The sequence below is a fragment of the Lathamus discolor genome, chromosome W, assembly GCF_037157495.1.
Source record: "Lathamus discolor isolate bLatDis1 chromosome W, bLatDis1.hap1, whole genome shotgun sequence".
Taxonomy (NCBI): Eukaryota; Metazoa; Chordata; class Aves; order Psittaciformes; family Psittacidae; genus Lathamus; species Lathamus discolor.
Genome location: NC_088908.1, coordinates 22,110,009 through 22,124,517, shown reverse-complemented (window position 1 = coordinate 22,124,517; position 14,509 = coordinate 22,110,009).

The following is a 14,509-nucleotide window of genomic DNA, read 5'->3' as shown; positions in this document are numbered from 1 at the left end:
CTGAAAACATCGGCGTTATCAGCACTGTTCCAAGGCCAAAAGATCAAAACACAGCACTGTACTAGCTCCTAAGAAGGAGAAAAATGACTGCTGCTGCTCAACCCAGGACATTATCCACCCCTTATTCCATACCATTCACGTCATGCTCAGATCCCACATCTTCAATATGCCATCACTCTTACATATATATATATACATCTACATATACACAGAGAAAAAGATCATTTCTTAGTGCATGGACCTATAAAGCTGCTGAGTCCATCTGGTCCATGATGTCAGGTTCCATCTCTTGTTACAGTCTCTCAGAGCAGGAGAGGCTGTGTGCAGTGTTCACACTCATGAATAACCTGGGCAATAGTGTCCATTGCTAAGTCCACCCCTTGATCATGAGTCCATCTCTATGTTGCATCTCTGCCCTGATGGCCTGAAGTGTCATGGCCCACCAGGCTCGAAATAATTCACTGTCCCCTTCAGCAGTTTCTGCAGCTTGTTGCTGGGGACTCCATAGAGCTGCCTTCCATCTCCAATGCTTCCAAAGCACTGGAGGGGCCCAGTGGACCAGGTACTCGCTCATACTGTCCCACACACCCTGCCACTCATGGCTGTCCAGCCTTGGGGAAGATCTCTTGGTCCTCCCATATTGTGGTCTAACCCCAGACAAGAAGCAAACCCGACTCTGCTTGACTTCTGAGATCAGACAAAATGGCCGTGGGTAGAACACGCTCTGTGTGTGTGCCAACGTGCTGATCCCCATCACAATCAGCAGGCAGGTCCCAAGGGTACCCACAGGCCATTCGAACCCTTCAGAACTCTCCAATGACGCTGCTGTGCTTGTCCCTGGGTCTGGTGTAGCTGCTGTGCTTGCCGGCTCTCCCACCACCAGCTTCTCTTTCCCTGGGTGCAGCTCTTCCTCCCCTGCCCTGCTGGGAAATGCTGCCTGGGCTCCGGCATCCTCCTGGGGCTCGGCGGGTGGCTGCCGGGGGACGCTCTCGGCCGCCACGAGGCTCGGCTCCTCCGCGGGGCTCGGCTCCTCCGCGGGGCTCGGCTCCTCCGCCGCCTCCTCCCGCTGCTCAGCAACCGCCTTCCTCCCGGGCTCGGGCCCCGCTCCCGCCGCCGCCTGGTCCCCGGGGCCGCTCTCCCGGGCCGCTTCGGCCGCCGCCGGCTCCCGGGGCCGCTCCCCCTCGGCTCCCCGCAGCTTCACAAAGACGGAGGCGAAGACAAGGGCCAGGGCGGTGAAGAGCAGCGGGACGGCCGGGTACAAGTCCACGGCCACATCCATCCCTCCCTGCTCTTGGAGCCCACCCGTATTACAAGCCATTGCCATAAAGTACAGTGAAACAAAAACCTTAGCCCATGCCCCACACTTGATAAACACTACCACAGGGAATACCGGCTCTAAGTAATGTACTACATTCTGAAGCTCTGAGAGCAAGAGAAACAACTTTGAGAGCCAATAAATCAGCACTGTGACGACTATTAATCTGATCATCTCCGTCGTTATCTCAACCCTTCGTGCCCCACGTTGGGCGCCAAAAAGAACTGTCGAGGTTTAAACCCAACCACAAACCTCTTTTGCTCGCTCCCCCCCTTCTTGCCCTCCCCCTGCTTCTGGAGGGACGGAGAGGAGAATCAAAAAAAAATGCAACTCCCATGGGTTGAGATAAGAACAGTTTAGTAAGTAAGGTATAACACAAATCACTACTGCTACCACCAATAATAATAGTGCTAAAGGAAATAGCAAGAGGAAAGAATACAACACCTCAACACCAGCCAACCAATAACTCACCCCACTCCCCCCAGCCAAGCACCGACCGATCCCTCATCCAACCCTGTAGTCCCAACCCTTCCGGGTCACTCCAAGTTACATCCTGGGCATGACGTGCTGTGGTATGGAATACCTCTTTGGCTAGTTTGGGTCAGGTGTCCTGTCTCTGATTCCTCCCAGCCTCCCCTCCTCCCAGGCAGAGCATGAGGCTCAGAAAGTCCTTGGCCAGACCAAACATTTGAGCAGCAACTGAAAACATCGGCGTTATCAGCACTGTTCCAAGGCCAAAAGATCAAAACACAGCACTGTACTTGCTCCTAAGAAGGAGAAAAATGACTGCTGCTGCTCAACCCAGGACACCCACACATACAGAAAGAGAGAGATATCATTCTTTAGTCCGTTGACCATCCCTATAAAGTTTGCTGAAATCATCCAGTCTGTAATGTCAGGCTCCCTATCTTGTAACAGTCAGCAGGAGAGACGGTGTGTAGTGTTGGATTGTTGCCTGCTGATGACACCACCAAACTTGTCTGGTCACTGCTGAGCTTGTCTGATTTCCTCAAAGTTCATTCTTTGGTGGGGTGATGATAGGAGGGAAATCAGGGTCATTCGATGGTGACCTGAGGACAGTTCTGCTGTTGCCACCGGCTTTTTCCATTACTTTATTCTCTGCTGATGACAGCACATATCTCCTTTTCAAAGGCCAGAGTGGTGGAGATGAGCATTTAGCTTATGGGCTATAGAAGTGTTATATAGCAGGCAACAGCATATAATTGAGTTCATTGGCTGTTTTCCTCCAAAATCAAATCCCCTTGTGGTACAAATCAGACTTCCCCATCTTCCCTCACTGCCCACCAAGTATATCCAGGTCCTTGAGCAAAAGCAATCCCACGAGTGGGTTTGCCTTTACCTGAAGCAGGAATAACTCTGACTGTCTTCCCCAGAAAATTCTTTATGTGCACCACTGGAACTTTATCTCCTCTACAGTATGTAAAAGTTCTGATTGGGCTGGGCCAGCCCTGTTGGCAGATCCTCTGGTGTTGACCAACCAGGTGGCTTTTGGTAAATGTGTATCCCAGTGTTAGAAAGTCCCACCACCCATCGCTCTCAGTGTAGTTTTAAACAGACCATCGTACCACTCGATTTTCCCAGAGTCTGGTGCATGGTAGGGGATGTGATATACCCACTCAATGCCATGCTCTTTGGCCCAAGTGTCTATAAGGTTGTTCCAGAAATGAGTCCCATTGTCTGGCTCAACTCTTCCTGGGTTGCTGTGTCATCACAAGACTTGTTTCTCAGGGCCCAGGACAGTGTTCTGGGCAGTGACTTGAGGCACAGTGTATATTTCCAGCCATCCGGTGGTTACTTCCATTATGGTAAGCACATGGTGCTTGCCTTGGTGGGTTGCTGGGAATATGATATAGTCAATCTGCCAGGCCTCCCCATATTTGTACTTCAGCCATCATCCTCTATACCAAAGAGGCTTTAACTGCTTGGCTTGCTTAATTGCAGCACGTTTCACATTTGTGAATAACCTGGGCAACAGTGTCCATTATTAAGTCCACCCCTCAATCATAAGCCCATCTGTATGTTGCATCTCTACCCTGATGTCCTGAAGTGTCATGGGCCCACCGGGCCAAAAATAATTCACCTTTATGTTGCCATTCTAAATCCATCTGAGCAACTTTAATCTTACCAGCTTTATCCACCTGATGGTTGATCTGATGTTCCTCAGTGGCCCGACTCTTGGGTACATGAGCATCTACTTGGCATACCTTCACCACCAGGTTCTGCACCCAGGCAGTGATATCTTGCCACAGTGCAGCAGCCCAGATGGGTTTACCTCTGCACTTCCAGTTGCTCTGCTTCCATTGCTGCAACCACCCCCACAGGCCATTTGCCACCATCCATGAGTCAGTATAAAGTACTAGCCACTTTTCTCATTCAGCAATGTCCAAGGCCAGCTGGATGGCTATCACCTCTGCAAACTGACTCGATTCACCCCCTCCTTCAGCAGTTAGTAGAACTTGTCATAGGGGACTCCATACAGCTGCCTTCCACCTCCGATTCTTTCCCAGAATACGGCAGGACCCATCAGTAAACAAGGCATATTGCTTTTCGCTTTCGGACAGTTTACTATATGGTGGGGCCTCTTCAGCACTCATCACCTCCTCCTCTGGTGACATTCCAAAGTCTTTGCCCTCTGGCCAGCCCATGATGACTTCTAGAATTCCTGGATGACCGGGATTTCCTATTCGAGCTTGTTGTGCAATTAGTGCAGCCCACTTACCCCATGTAGCATCAGTTGCATGATGTGTAGAGGAGACCCTGCCTTTGAACAGCTGAGGAGCAAGAATGCTTGCCTGCCTTTGTTTCAGAGGCAGCCTGGCTTTGGAAGACGTTGCCTCCAGCATCTGGATTTCATTTGTTGCCATTTGGAGAGCAAGATGGATGCTGGTCTTTTAATTCTATTTTAACCCTTTCCTCACCCAGAAAGCTTCTCTTGGCCTGGAAGTGGAAGGCTGCAGGAAGCTGGAGCATACCCATGGCCTGGTTGCATTCAAGGCAGCTCCCTGCCCCCTCCATCCCTATCCTTGGTGAGCTGGAGAGGGGAGCAGCGAGCCTGGGTGCTCTGCAGTTATCAGGCTCACCCCAGAGTTGGTACATCCCTATCCCCCTGCTCAAGCCTGCCTGAGGAGGCAGCCTTGGTACCCTGGTCTGGGGCACAGCCTGCAGTAGTGGGACAGGCTCCTGTGGCTGGGAGAAACAGCAGACACTGAGCTGGGCCAGCTGTCTGTCCCTCAGGCATCAGGCTGCAGGGTGCCATGCATGGGTGCCCGTTGGCATGCATGGCTGCAGGATGCCATGTGTTGGTGCATGCTGGTGTGCACGACTACGTGATGCTGTGTGTTGGTGCCTGCTAGTGTGCACAACTACACAATGCCATGTGTTGTTGTTGTTTTCCAACACCCAAAGCTGGGGAACACACGGCTGAGCAGACCCCCTGCCTCAGCTCTGGTGGAAGGCAGGAGACCAACTAATAGGTTTTCCCACAGCTTCCACCCGGGAAAAGCAATGTGCAAGCCAGGGAGAGCAACGGGCTAAGAAAATTAGGGCTGTTCAGCCTGGAGAAGAGAAGCTGTGTGGAGACCTCATAGAAGCCTTCCAGTATCTGAACGGGGCCTACAAGGATGCCAGAGAGGGACTCTTCATCAGGGACTGTAGTGATAGGACAAGGGGCAATGGGTTTAAACTAAAACATGGGAGATTTAGGTTGGATATAAGGAATAAATTCTTTACTGTGAGGGTGGTGAGGTGCTGGCACAGGCTGCCCAAGGAAGTTGTGAATGCTCCATCCCTGGCAGTGTTCAAGGCCAGGTTGGACGGGGCTTAGAGCAACCTGGTCTAGTGTGAGGTGTCCCTGCCCATGGCAGGGGGTTGGAACTGGATGATCTTAAGGTTCTTTCCAACCCAAATCATTCTATTATTCAGGGGTTGGCAGTGCCCAGTTGGGTCACAAACCCTGAGCCTTGCAGCACTGACAGGGTAGCACGGGGCCAGGTGCCACAGGCAAGCCAAGGCTTTATCAGCCACCCCAGCAAGGACCATGCCCAGACCAGTGTGCTGGAGGTTAAACCCCCCAGTGTGACAAATGGGGGGCTTGGGGTCACATGGGGGTGTGTGGGCTCAGGCATCCACTGGCCCTGGGAGGCAGGGTGGGGGACACCCACTCCCACCAGCCAAGGAGAAAATACTAATCCTTTTGTTTTTACATTATTACTTATTCATCTGGTCTGCACAAGCCTAATGGAAACCAGATGGAGGAAAACAGACACAACCCTGAGTGGCTGGGACAAATTACCCCAAAGAAAGAAAAGAAAAAAGAAAAAAAAAGAGAGAAAGAAAAAAATAATCCAGTAAAGTTTGAGTCATGTTGGGAAATTACTGTTTGGAGGTGCTTCTGGGAGGCTGCACCGTGCCCCAAAACCACCTTTGCCCACTGTAGAGCTTGTCCCATCCTGCAAAAGACCTGGGTTGGTGGCCAGACCCTGCAGGTATCCCAGCCTCTCTTTGCTCTGGGTTTGGGCACTGAGAAATCCCATCAGATTTGGGGGCATCCTTCATCCCCATGCCCACACAGTGGTGTTTGAGTTGCAAGCACCTCAGGGAAAACTTAGGATTTGGACTCAGAAAAAGGAAAATACAAGAAAAAACACAGCCAGGCTTCATGGAAACTTTCCTCCTGATGGGAAGCTGTGGAAAAGCCATGTTGGTGCCAGAATGAGTGTATCTGTGTTTTCCTCTCAGTGTAGGCATGCGTACAGAGTAAGGACAGTGAGGGAGACAAGGATGGGGGTCGGGATGCAGGCAGGGATGCTTCTAAAGATGCAGATGGGAACAGGGATGGTGCTAGGTATGCAGGCAGAGATGGGGATGCAGGCAGATATGTTGCTGGGGATGCAGGCAGGGACGTTGCTAGGGATGCAGACAGGAACAGGGATGTTGCTAGGGATGCAGACAGGAACAAGGATGCAGACAGGGATGGTGGCAGGGATGTTGCTAGGGATGCAGACAGGAACAGGGATGTTGCTAGGGATGCAGACAGGAACAGGGATGTGGGCAGAGATGTGGATGCAGGTAGGGGCAAACATCTTGCAGCCTGCACCCTCCTCTCTCCCTGCAAGCAGCGTCAGAATCAAACCAGCCCCTCCGCACTGGCAGCTGCACAGGCAGCTGCTGCCGGTGCACTCCCCAGGCAAGCTGCCACGCAACTGCAAGCTGCTATCCCCAAACTGCTGTGGCTTGTCCCCATTCCCGGTGGCTGTTGCATGGAGGGCTGGAACCTTGGGCTGAGCACATGGGTGGCTGCAGCCTTGCAGATATGAAGAGTGTCTTGCCATGCCTCACCGCACTGTGGCTCGTCCTCTGCTGTCGGGGCTGGATCCTGCTTCCAAGACTAGAAGGCTGGAAGAGCCTTGCCCAGAGATGGGTATTTCCATGAAAAGGAAAATAAAAGGCATTTTTCAAAGATACAATTTATTTTGGCAGGCCTTGTAAAGAAACCGTTATTTTATGGGGAGGGATGTGGCTTCGTCTTGGGGTTTCTCCTGTGGCTGGAGTGGGAGAAGGGAGCAAGGAAAGGGAAACAGGAGCATGAACATCCAAGCATCTGCCGGACTACAGTGTGCTGTGGCAGGGAGAGATGATACTATGGTGCCAGAGCTGTCTGCGAAGATGCTGTGGAACCATGATGCTGACCCTTGCTCCCAGCTTTCCCACCTTCCAGTCCTCTGTGTATGGCATTGGCTGCGGCACAAGCCCTAATAGCATCTTGCTTGTGATGAGGCCCCAATTTTATTTAGCCCAGACAATATGCTCTTACAGGGTTCAATTAATCTCACAGCAGTTGCAGTGGATTAAGCATGCATATATTAGTGTTTATCAGCCTTGCTTGGTGGGGAGCATGCCAAAGGCAACGGGGACTCCAGGGGCAGCCATGGTGGCTGCTTCCTTCTTTGGCTGGGGCCGGTGGCAGCAGTGGCATGGGCTTGGCAACACTGACAGATCACTGTAGCTGCCCACACTTGTGACCACCCATCACCATCACCCGGTGCAGCAGCCATGGGGCTGAAACCTTACGCCGGGGCTGTGCCACCACTGGGCATCCAGAGGGGACGGTGCTGGCACATCCCCATAGGGAACCCATGATGTACTGCCTGTGCGTAATTCCTGCCTGGGATTACAGCAGCCCTGAGTGTAGCTACCCAGGATGATGAGGGGTTAGTGGGGATTCCAGAGACATGCACAGGAGGGTGCTGGGACATGACAGTGATAGCTTTGCAGAGGCACACACACTGTTTGTGTTCCCTGTGTGTGGGGCAGAGCTGGCACTGCAGGGGCAGAGCCATACCCTGTCCTGTCCCCACCATCCTGCACCTGTACTGGCAGAGGCCACTGTCCCCACCATTGTGTGGATGCATGGGAGGTCGGTCACCATCCCCAGTGTTCTGCAGGTACACAAGACACCAGGCACCATCCCCACTGCTCGAGCTCTGCCCAGGGAGAGGGTTTGCTGCTATCCTGCACTGTTTAGCAGAGATGCCCGAGGTCCCTGAGGGTCCCCCTTCCCCCAACCTGACCCCCGTTGTGGGGGGAAGCACGGTGCTGCCTGGTACACCCCACTCACCACCCAGTGCCCTTTCCCTGCAGATAATGTGGAGACATGGGCTGCCAACATGCCCGACTCACAGGCCAATGTGAAGATGCAGTCCAGGTCCACGCAGACCAGCATACCTCCACCGCTGCCAGCCATCATGCAGGGAGCCACATGTCACCCCTTCTTCACACCAAGCACCAATGAGTACCAGGCTGCTGGCGGGGATGGCATGCCAGGCAGGGGGACTGCCCAGCTCCCTTCGCCTCCAGGTCACATGCTGCACCCAGGACCAGCAGTATCTTCAGACCCCTGCACAGTGCTGGCTAAGCTGTGGGGTGGCATTACCTGTCCTTACACCGGAGAATGCCTTTGGGCTTCACACTCCTAAGCCCTGGCTCATACATGTGACTGCAGAGAGCACCACGGCACTGCCCTTTACCAGCAGTGCCCTGCGAGGTGCTTGGGGACAGGCACATCCTGGTCTCCTGCCACACGGTCACTGAATGTTGGCATAGAGCAGTGCATGGCCTCGGGTGGTCTCTCCTGCAGAGAGATGGATGGAGGATGCTGCAGGCTGGGAGCTACAGATCGGAGCTTGTCGCGCTGTGGGCCCTGTCCCCATGTGGCATCTGGCAATGGCAGGACAGTGTCATGGCCAGCCACGGTGGCAGGAATGGCATCAGGATCCTCAGTGGGGACTCTGAGTCATCAGTCTCTGTAGCATCACTGAACTGAGGGAGCCTTAATATGCTGGTTGCAACAGTGGCATGTGTGCTATTGCATGCCCTCAGAGCTTGCACTGGGGATTGCTCCCTGTGCCGGTGTCACCATCCTTGCACACAGCTGGACAAGGCACAGGCAGGGCAGGATCCAGGCAGGCAAGGGCTGAGGCTGGCCCCCCTAGCAGGACTGGTGGTGGCCGTCGTGAACAGTTTCTCCAGCTCTGCTGAGATGCATCCTGGGCATGTACATGCAAGGGTTTTGGTCATAGAACCAGAGAATAGCTTGGGTTGGAAAGGACGTCAAAGCTCATCTAGTTCCAACCCCCTGCTATGGGCAGGGACACCTTCCACTAGAGTGGGTTGTAGCTGCTTCTTGCTAAGAAAGCCCAGCAGGGAGAAAACACCTCTAAAGCAACCCCCTGAGCTGCAGCCCCCCCTGACAGCCACTGCGCCCCGACAGTGCTCCCTGCCGCAGCCCTGCCACCCTCCCGGCCAGATGCTCTCTAATTAGAAATCAGCTTGTGCTAGGCTGTGCTCTGAGGGGTTTTGCTTTGTAATCTGAGCCCGATGGCAGATGTAGCATCCTGGGTTTGTCTCTGTGCAGGACGTGGGGCCAGGGATGCCAGTGGACTCTCTGCCAAGGCTTATCCTGGATCTCAGTGGTGTATTGGTTGTTCTTAGTCTCAAGGAAAAGTTGCAAAACACCCTCTGTGCTGGGGCGGTGCAGGGGTGGCCTGGAAATGCAGGGACTGTCAGGCAGAGGAGCATCCCTCTGGCTGCAGTGGGATGCAAGGACCCAGCTCCATCCCATGGCATGGCTGGGTCTGGGCAACTTTGCCCATGGCATGTGTGCTCATGCCATGCCCACCAGCTAGGAGTGTTCCCTGCAGGGACCCCTGTTCCCTCTGCTCTCTCATCATAGCATGTTTTATTTTGCTTGCAGATCGAGATGCTGGCCCTCCGACATTAATGCCTCGTGGCCATTTTCATTGTTGCTTGAAATGGTTGATGGTCTATCTTTGTAAGTAAAATGAAGCATCTGCTCCCATGAGAGACCCGAGCTGCAGCCACTGGCCCCATGGGGAGATGCAGGGACCCGCAGGGTGCACAGTGCCACCGTGGGGGCCTTGGCCCCACACCAGCCGCTCGCCTTGCCCTGGCAGGTCATAGGGATGTGAACCCCAGCCCATCAGAGGGACATGTGCAGCATCTTAGAATCATGATTTATGATTATAGAATAGTTAGGATTGGAAAGGACCTTGAGATCATCTAGTTCCAACCCCCCTGCCATGGGCAGGGACACCTCACACTAAACCATGTCACAGAATCACAGAATCCCAAGGGTTGGAAGGGACCTCAAAAGATCATCTAGTCCAACCCCCCTGCAAGAGCAGGGTAACCTAGAGTACATCACAAAGGAACTTGTCCAGGCGGGCCTTGAATATCTCCAACGTAGGAGACTCCACAACCCCCCTGGGCAACCTGTTCCAGTGCTCTGTCACTCTCACAGTAAAAAAGTTTTTCCTGATGTTCACATGGAACCTCCTATGCTCCAGTTTACACCCATTGCCCCTTGTCCTATCACTGGACATCACTGAAAAAAACCTAGCTCCATCATCCTGACACTCACCCTTTACATATTTGTAAACATTGATGAGGTCACCCCTCAGTCTCCTCTTCTCCAAGCTAAAGAGACCCAGCTCCCTCAGCCTCTCCTCATAAGGGAGATGTTCCACTCCCTTAATCATCTTTGTGGCTCTGCGCTGGACTCCTTCAAGCAATTCCCTGTCCTTCTTGAACAGAGGGGCCCAGAACTGGACGCAATATTCCAGATGCGGCCTCACCAAGGCTGAGTAGAGGGGGAGGAGAACATCTCTTGACCTACTAACCACACCCTTTCTAATACACCCAAGGGTGCCATTTGCCTTTTTGGCCACAAGGGCACATTGCTGGCTCATGGTCATCCTCCTACCCACCAGGACCCCCAGGTCCCTTTCGCCTTCGCTACTTTCCAGCAGGTCAACCCCCAACCTGTACTGGTACATGGGGTTGTTCTTCCCCAGATGCAAGACTCTACACTTGCCCTTGTTAAATTTCATCAAGTTTCTCCCCGCCCAACTCTCCAGCCTGTCCATGTCTCACTGAATGGCAGCACAGCCTTCTGGTGTGTCAGCCACTCCTCCCAGTTTTGTGTCATCAGCAAACTTGCTGATGGTACACTCAGTTCCCTCATCCAGGTCGTTGATGAAAATATTAAACAGCACTGGTCCCAGCACTGACCCCTGAGGTACCCCGCTAGTCACAGACCTCCAGCTAGATTCTGCCCCATTGACCACAACTCTCTGCCTTCTTCCCTTCAACCAGCTCTTGATCCACCTCACTACCTGATCATCAAGCCCACACTTCCTTAGCTTATCTATGAGGATGCTGTGGGAGACAGTATCAAATGCCCTACTGAAATCAAGAAAAACCACATCCACTGCTCTACCATCATCCCTCCACCTAGTTACTTCCTCATAGAAGGCTATAAGGTTGGTCAAACATGACTTCCCCTTGGTAAAACCGTGCTGGCTGCTCTTAATGACCCCCTCATCCTTGATATGTCTAGAGATGGTGTCAAGAATAAGTTGTTCCATCACCTTTCCAGGGATGGAGGTAAGGCTGACCGGTCTATTATTACCCAGGTCCTCTTTTTTGCCTTTCTTATAGACTGGCGTGACACTTGCCATCCTCCAATCCTCAGGCACCTCTCCTGTTTCCCACGACTTACCAAAGATGATGGAGAGTGGCCGAGCAATGACCTCCGCCAGCTCCCTCAGCACCCGCGGGTGTATTCCATCCGGACCCATCGATTTATAGATGTCCAGACTGCTTAACTGACCCCTAACCCTATCCTCATCTACCAAAGCAAACTCCTCCTTTGTCCTGACTCCTGGGGCTACAGGAATCTTGGGCCTCCGGGGAGAGTCTGCAGGAGTAAAGACAGAGGCAAAGAAGGCATTCAGCACCTCTGCCTTCTTTAAATCCTCTGTCTCCAGGGCACCCACCTCGTTCAACAGTGGGCCTATATTGCCTCTTGTGTTAGTTTTATCCACTATGTATTTGAAAAAGCCCTTTCTATTGTCCTTAACCCGACTTGCAAGATTAAGTTCCAAGGAGGCCTTAGCTGTCCTAATTGCCTCCCTACATCCTCTAACAACTGTCCTATATTCCTCCCAAGTGGTCAGCCCCTCCTTCCATAATCCATAGATTCTCTTTTTCCACATGAGTTTGCCTAGCAATTCCTTGTTTAACCATGCTGGTCTCCTAGCTCCCTTACTTGATTTCCTACCCATTGGGACACTCTGATCCTGAGCTTGGAAGAAGTGGCCCTTAAATGCTGACCAACTATCTTGAGCCCCTTTACCACCTAATACTCTTTCCCATGAAACTTCCCTTAGCAATTGATTGAAGAGGCCAAAGTTGGCCCTTCGGAAATCCAGAATTGTGGCCTTGCTAGGTATTCTATTCCTCCCACACAGGATCTTAAACTTCACCATCTCATGGTCACTGCAGCCAAGGCTGCCATTGACCATCACCACTTCAACCAGACCCTCCTTGTTGGTGAGTACTAGATCCAGCAGCACTCCTCTCCTAGTTGGTTTGTCCTCCATTTGCATTAAGAAGTTATCATCAATGCACTGGAGGAACCTCCTAGACTGTGAATGATTGGCTGTGCGAGTCTTCCAGCAAATATCGGGGTAGTTAAAATCCCCCATGAGGGCCAAGGCATGTAGTCGTGAGGCTGCTTTCAGCTGCCTGTAGAAAGCCTCTTCAACTCCTTTGTCCTGATCAAGAGGTCTATAATAGAGCTCCACAACTGTATCACCTGTACCAGCCAGTCCCTTAATTCGTACCCACAGACTTTCCACTTAATCCTCATCTGCCCCATGGACAGAACTCAATACATTCTAGTCGCTCTCTCACATAAAGAGCAACTCCACCACCTCGCTTTGCTGACCTATCTTTCCTAAAAAGGACATAACCATCCATGACCACATTGCAGTCACGTGAGCTGTCCCACCATGTCTCTGTAATTGCCACCAGATCATAACCTTTAGACCTCACACAGACTTCTAACTCCTCACCCAAGGCTCTGTCCAACCTGGACTTTAACACTGCCAGGGATGGAGCACTCACAACCTCCCTGGGCAACCCATTCCAGTGCCTCACCACCCTTACAGTAAAGAACTTCTTCCTTATATCCAATCTAAACTTCCCCTGTTTAAGTTTTAACCCTTTACCCCTTGTCCTGTCACTACAGTCCCTACTGAAGAGTCCCTCCCCAGCATCCTTATAGGGCCTCTTCAGATACTGGAAGGCTGCTATGAGGTCTCCACGCAGCCTTCTCTTCTCCAGGCTGAACAGCCCCAACTTTCTCAGCCTATCTTTATATGGGAGGTGCTCCAGTCCCCTGATCATCCTCGTGGCCCTCCTCTGAACTTGTTCCAACAGTTCCATGTCCTTTTTATGTTGAGGACACCAGAACTGCACACAATACTCCAAGTGAGGTCTCACAAGAGCAGAGTAGAGAGGCAGGATCACCTCCTTTGACCTGCTGGTCACGCTCCTTTTGATTCAGCCCAGGATACGGTTGGCTTTCTGGGCTGTGAGTGCATACTGCTGGCTCATGTTAAATTTCTCATCTTAGTAACATACCTGTCACGGGAATAAAAGCAGTTGTGGCCACCAGGTTATTTTCAGCACTTCCCAGCCATAGAGCACACAGGAGCCTGCCAAAGCAGGCAGAGCAGGCAAGACAGCACAGCACCACAAGGTTAGTTCAATCCCAGGAGCCACGGGGAGCAGTGCAGTTCATGCCCGGGTGCTGCAGGGCAGCACATGATCAGGAGATGGGGTGATGCATGCCAGTGCCCATGCCAGCTGCGGAAAGGTCCCTGTGTGGTCTTCATGAAGGGCTGGCACAGGAGCCAGCCACATCACTGCTGAGCATCCTGAGATGGCCCCACTGGGTGCCCTGGCATAGGGTGCTCCAGGAAGCTCCATACCTGGGCTGTGGGGCTGTAGGTGCCAGTGTGCTGCAAGCCAAGCTTGGCTCTGTGGGAAACAGCTCATGGGGGTTGCTAAGCACCCTTTCTCTTGGCTGCCTTGAACACTGAGGAGCAGGATGAGTCCTATGCTGCACTGGAGCATGCACTGCATCTCATCCCTCCCCACATATCCATCCCTACAGCACCAGGGACCAGTCCAGGATGTGGCCCCAGGAATGCAGCAGCATCCTGGAGCCTCCTGGGGGGTGCCAGCCCCATGGCACCCGGGATGATGCTCCTGTCCCCCCATGCCAGCTTTATTCCTATGGTGCCAGGGCATGGCCACTCACTCTGACCTTCCATCCCCTCTCTCCCTGCAGGGATGAATGGGAGCAGCCACTTGCTGAATGCCATGAACAAGGAAGGCCCTGTCCACCCCCAGCGGGTTCAGCAACGGGCCAGCCACCACTTCCACCACCTCCCTCCCCACGCACCAGCTCCCACCAGCCTGCAGCACCCACCAGCTCTCCAAACTCAAGCACTTCCTCATCACACTGCAGCAGTTCAGCAATGACATCTCCCCTAAGATCAGGGAGCAGGTGCACACTCTCATCCTGGGGCTTGTGGTATGTCCAACCAGCTGCAGGGTTGGCCCTGGAGCTGGTGGGGTGATGCCCCATTTGGGGATCCTGCATTCTCCTTTTGGGATGGAGATGCTGCTAAAAGGAAAATATGGTCCTGTTGGTACTGGGTTGACCTAAATCCTGGAAAAAGGGGGCCTGTTTTTCTGGCATCTCTTGAGATCTGCACAGCACGGTGCAGGGTTGGGTCCCAG